The sequence below is a fragment of the Phaseolus vulgaris genome, chromosome 8, assembly GCF_000499845.2.
Source record: "Phaseolus vulgaris cultivar G19833 chromosome 8, P. vulgaris v2.0, whole genome shotgun sequence".
NCBI lineage: Eukaryota > Viridiplantae > Streptophyta > Magnoliopsida > Fabales > Fabaceae > Phaseolus > Phaseolus vulgaris.
Window position 1 is genome coordinate 42,556,759 of NC_023752.2, and position 6,439 is coordinate 42,563,197.

A 6,439-nucleotide genomic window follows, 5' to 3' on the forward strand; every position below is an offset into this window, starting at 1 on the left:
GAACGTCCAGGCTTTTCTTCCTTATATATTTTTTCGTGTTTTCTTTTTGGACGTGCCTTCTTGAATGGATACAAATGACATATGAAAGTACTTGTGTAAGTGTTTTCAGAACTTTTCAGCACAATATGAACTCATAATAAAATTGCTGAAAGTAGGGAAAAATTTGATAAATCTGGAAAGAGGAACGCCTTAAAGTGTAAGAAGTTTCTAGAAAATTTCCAAAAGAATTTCTTGTTGAAATCTTATGGAAGAATCCCAACAGATTTTGGGATGAAGCGCGACAAATTTTAGCATAAACGGACGAGTATTCAGTTAGAAAGTGATCAAACAGTTTCACACAAAAACAAAACTTTCTTTCATTCGTGGCAATGATGAATAAAAAATTCATTGCAAATCTTGTGGAACGAATTTGAGGCTCAAATCTCAGCCACAACTCAACAAACACAATAAGGAATGTCTAGTAAAAATTTCAAATCAAAACACCCAAGGAATAAGGCGTAATAACTCTCAGACCAAGAGCAAACAAAATTGGAAAACTTGTTTTTCCGAAAACAGAACGTTCTAGTTTTTCTTCCTTATATCTTTTTCTGTGTTTTCATTTTGAACGTGTCTCCCTGTCTGGATACAAACGACATATGAAAGTACTTGTGTAAGTGTTTTCAGAACTTTTCAGCGAAATATGAACTCAAAATAAAAATGCAGAAAGTACGAAATTTTTTTGCAAATATGGAAAGAGAAGACCTTGCAGTGCAAGAAGTTTCAGGAACATTTTCCAAAAATAATTTCTTGTTGAAATCTTATGGAAGACTCCCAACAAAATTTGGGATGAAACGCGGAAAATTTCAGCTCAATCAGACAAATATTCAGTTAGAAAATGATAAAAAAATTTCAAACAGAAACAAACCTTCCTTTCTGTCGTGGCAATGATGAATAAAAAAAATCATTGCAAATATTGTGGAAGGCATTTCAAGCTCAAATGTCAGCCACACCTCAATACACACAATAAGTAATGTCTGGTAAAAACATCAAATCACAACACCCAATGAATAAGGCGTAATAAGTCTCGGACCGAGAGTAAACAAAACTGGAAAACTTGTTTTTCAGAAAACAAAACATCCTGGCTTTTCCTCCTTATATCTTATTCTATGTTTTCATTTTGGACGTACCTCCTTGAATGGATACAAAAGACGTGTGAAAGTACTTGTGTAAGTGTTTTCGAAACTCTTCAGCACAATATGAACTCAGAATAAAATTGTAGAAACATGGCAAAAATTTCGCAAATCTGGAAAGAGGAGCGCCTTGGACTGCAAGAAGTTTCTGGAACATTTTCCAAAAATAATTTCTTTTTGAAATCTTATGGAAGAATCCCAATAGAATTTGGGACGAAACGCGACAAAAATCAGCTCAAATGGACGAGTATTCAATAAGAAAATGATCAAACAAATTCACACAGAAACTAACCTTCCTTTCAGTTGTGGCAATGATGAAAAAAAAATTCATTGCAAATTTTGTGGAACGAATTTGAGGCTTAAATCTCAACCACAACTCAATACACACAGTAAGGAATGTCTGGTAAAAATTTCAAATAAAAAAACCAAGGAATAAGGCATAATAAGTCCCGTTCCAAGAGAAAACAAAATAAGTTTCCGAAAACAGAATGTCCTGGCTTTTCTTCCTTATATCTTTTTCTGTGTTTTCTTTTTGGACGTGCCTCCTTGACTGGATACAAACGACATATGAAAGTACTTGTGTAAGTGTTTTTGGAACTTTTCAGCGCAATATGAAATCACAATAAAATTGCATAAACTAGGGGAAAATTTTGCAAATCTGGAAAGAGGAGCGCCTTTGAGTGCAAGAAGTTTATCGAACATTTTCCAAAAAGAATTCTTGGTTAAATCTTATGGAAGAACCCCAACAGAATTTGGGACGAAACGCGAAAAATTTCAGCTCAAACGGGCGAATATTCAATTAGAAATTCATAAAAAGTATTACACAGAAACGAACCTTCCTTTTAGTCGTGGCAATGATGAATAAAAATTCATTGCAAATCTTGTGGAACGAATTTGAGGCTCACACCTTAGCCACAACTCAATACACACAATAAGGAATGTCTTCTAAAAATATCAAATCAAAACACCTAAGGAATAAGGTGTAATAAGTCTCAGACCGAGACCAAACAAAACTAGAAAACTTGTTTTCCGAAATAGAACGTTCTGCATTTTCTTCCATATATATTTTTCTTTGTTTTCTTTTTGGACGTGCCTCCTTGACTGGATACAAACAACATATGAAAGTACTTGTGTAAGTGTTTTCTTAACTTTTCAGCGCAATATGAACTCAAAATAAAATTTCAGAAACTAGGATAAAATTTTGTAAATTTGGAAAGAGGAGCGCCTTGGAGTGCAAGAAGTTTTAGGAACTTTTTCTAAAAAGAATTCTTGTTGAAATCTTATGGAAGAATTTTATCAAAATTTAGGACAAAACGTGACAAATTTAAGATCAAATGGACGAGTATTCAGTTAGAAAATGATCAAATAGTTTCACACAAAAATAAAACTTTCTTTCATTCGTGGCAATGATGAATAAAAAATTCATTACAAATCTTGTGGAACAAATTTGAGGCTCAACCCTCAGCTACAACTTAATACACACAATAAGGAATGTCTGGTAAAAATATCAAATCAAAACACCCAAGGAATAAGGCGTAATAAGTCTCGGACCAAGAGTAAACAAAAATGGAAAACTTATTTTTCGATAACAAAACATCCTTGCTTTCCTTCCTTATATATTTTTCTGTGTTTTCTTTTTGGACGTCCCTCCTTGACTGGATACAAACGACATAAGAAAGTACTTGTGTAATTGTTTTCTTAACTTTTCAGCGCAATATGAACACAAAATAAAATTGTTGAAACTAGGGCAAAATTTCGCAACTGGAAAGAGGAATGCCTTGGAGTGCAAGAACTCATTTTCCAAAAATAATTTCTTGTTGAAATCTTATGAAAGAATTTGAATAGAATTTGGGACAAAACGCGGCAAATTTCAGCAGAAATTTACATGTATTCAGTTTGAAAATGATCAAATAGTTTCACACAGAATCGAACCTTCCTTTCAGTTGTGGCAATGATGAATAAAATATTCATTGAAAATCTCGTGGAGTGAATTTGAGGCTCAAATCTCAGCCACAACTCAATAAACACAATAAGGAATGTCTGGTAAACATTTCAAATCAAAACACCCAAGGAATAAGGCGTAATAACTCTCGGACCAATAGCAAACAAAACTGGAATACTTGTTTTCTCGAAAACAGAACGTCCTGGCTTTTTCTTCCTTATATCTTTTTCTGTGTTTTCTTTTTGGACGTGCCTCCTTGACTGAATACAAACGACATATGAAAGTACTTGAGTTAGTGTTTTCAGAACTTTTCAGCGCAATATGAAATCACAATAAAATTGCATAAACTAGGGTAAAATTCCGCAAATATGGAAAGAAGAGCGCCTTTGAGAGCAAGAGGTTTCGAGAACATTTTACAAAAATTATTCTTGGTTAAATCTTATGGAAGAACCACAACAGAATTTGGGACGAAGCGCGAAAAATTTCAGCTCAAACGAACGAGTATTCAATTAGAAAATGATAAAAAAGTTTAGTAGAGAAACAAACCTTCCTTTTAGTTGTGGTAATGATGAATAAAAAATTCATTGCAAATCTTGTGGAACGAATTTGAGGCTCACACCTCAGCCACAACTCAATACTCACAATAAGGAATGTCTGGTAAAAATATCAAATCAAAACACCAAGGAAGAAGGTTTAATAAGTCCCAGACCGAGAGCAAACAAAACTAGAAAACTTGTTTTCCGAAATAGAATGTTCTGCATTTTCTTCCATATATCTTTGTCTTTGTGTTCTTTTTGGACATGCCTCCTTGACTGGATACAAACAACATATGAAAGTACTTGTGTAAGTGTTTTCTTAACTTTTCAACGCAATATTAACTCTTTATAAAATTTCAAAACTAGGGAAAATTTTTGTAAATTTGGAAAGAGGTGCGCCTTGGAGTGCAAGAAGTTTCTGGAAAATTTTCCAAAAAGAATTCTGGTTGAAATCTTATGGAAGAATCTCATCAAAATTTGGGACGAAACACGACAAATTTAAGCTCAAATGGACGAGTATTCAGTTAGAAAATGATCAAATAGTTTCACATAGAAAAAAACCTTCCTTTCGATCATGGCAATGATGAATACAAAATTCATTGCAAATCTTGTGGAACGAATTTGAGGCTCAAACCTTAGCCACAACTTAATACACACAATAAAGAATGTCTGGTAAAAATATCAAATCAAAACACCAAAGGAATAACGCGTAATAAGTCCTGGACCGAGGGGAAACAAAACTGGAAAACTTGTTTTTCCGAAAATAGAACGTCCTGGCTTTTCTTCCTTATATATTTTTCCGTGTTCTCTTTTTGGACGTGCCTCCTTGACTGGATACAAAAGACATATGAAAGAACTTGTGTAACTGTTTTTGGAACTTTACAGCGCAATATGAACTCAGAATAAAATTGTTGAAACTAGGGCAAAATTTCACAAATCTGGAAAGAGGAACGGCTTGGAGTGCAAGAGGTTTATAGAACATTTCCAAAATGAATTTCTTGTTGAAATCTTATGGAAGAATCCCAACTTATTTTGGGACAAAGCGCGACAAATTTCAGCTAAAAATGACGAGTATTCAGTTAGAAAGTGATCAAACAGTTTCACACAAAAACAAAATTTCTTTGATTCGTTGCAATGTTGAATAAAAAATTCGTGGCAAATCTTGTGGAATGAATTTGAGGTTAAAATCTGAGCCACAACTCAATACACACAATAAGGAATGTTTGGTAAAAATTTCAAATCCAAACACCCAAGGAATAAGGCGTAATAACTCTCGAACAGATAGGAAACAAAACTGGAAAACTTGTTTTGACGAAAACATAACGTTCTGGCTTTTCTTCCTTTTATCTTTTTTTGTGTTTTCTTTTTGAACATGCCTACTTGACTGCATACAACCGACATATGAAAGTACTGGTGTAAGTGTTTTCAGAACTTTTCAGCACAATATGAACTAAGAATAAAATTATTGAAACTAGGGCAAAATTTAGCAAATATGGAAAGAGGAAAGGCTTGGAGTGCAAGAAGTTTCTAGAACATTTCCAAAAAGAATTTCTTTTTGAAATCTTATGGAAAAATCCCAACAATTTTTGGGACGAAGCGCGACAAATTTAAGGAGTATTCAATTAGACAGTGATCAAACAATTTCACACAAAAACGAAACTTTCTTTCATTCGTGGCAATGATGAATAAAAAATTCGTGGCAAATCTTTTGGAACGTATGTGAGCCTAAAATCTCAGCCACAACTCAATACACACAATAAGAAATGTCTGGTAAAAAATTCAAATCAAAACACCCAAGGAATAAGGCGTAATAACAATCAGACCGATAACAAACAAAACTGGAAAACTTGTTTTTTCGAAAACAGAACGTTCTGGCTTTTCTCCCCTTATATCTTTTTTCTGTGTTTTCATTTTGAACGTGCCTCCTTGTCATGATACAAATGACATATGAAAGTACTTGTGTAAGTGTCAGAACTTTTCAGCGCAATATGAACTCAGAATAAAAATGCAGAAACTACGAAAAAATGTTGTAAATCTGGAAAGAGAAGAGCCTTGGAGTGAAAGAAGTTTCAGGAACATTTTCCAAAAAGAAATTCTTGTTGAAATCTTATGGAAGACTCCCAAAAGAATTTGGAACGAAACGCGACAAGTTTCAGTTCAATCGGACGAATATTCAGTAAGAAAATGATAAAAAAGTTTTACACAGAAACAAACCTTCCTTTCAGTCGTGGCGATGATGAATAAAAAAATCATTGCAAATATTGTGGAAGGCATTTCAAGCTTAAATGTCAGCCACAACTCAATACACACAATACGAAATGTTTGGAGAAAACTTCAAATCAAAACACCCAATGAATAAGACGTAATAAGTCCCAGACCGAGAGTAAACAACACAGGAAAACTTATTTTTCAGAAAACAAAATGTCTTGGCTTTTCTTCCTTATATCTTTTTCTGTGTTTTCATTTTGGACGTACCTCCTTGAATGTATACAAACGAAGTATGAAAGTACTTTTGTAAGTGTTTTTGAAACTTTTCAGCACAATATGAACTCAGAATAAAATTGCAGAAACAAGGCGAAAATTTCGCAAATCTGGAAAGAGGAGCGCCTTGGAGTGCAAAAATTTCTGGAACATTTTACAAAAAGAATTTCTTGTTGAAATCTTATGGAAGAATCCCAATAGAATTTGGGACGAAACGCAACAAATTTCAACTCAAATGGACGACTATACAGTGAGAAAATGGTCAAACAGTTTCATACAGAAACGAATCTTCCTTTCAGTCGTGGCAATGA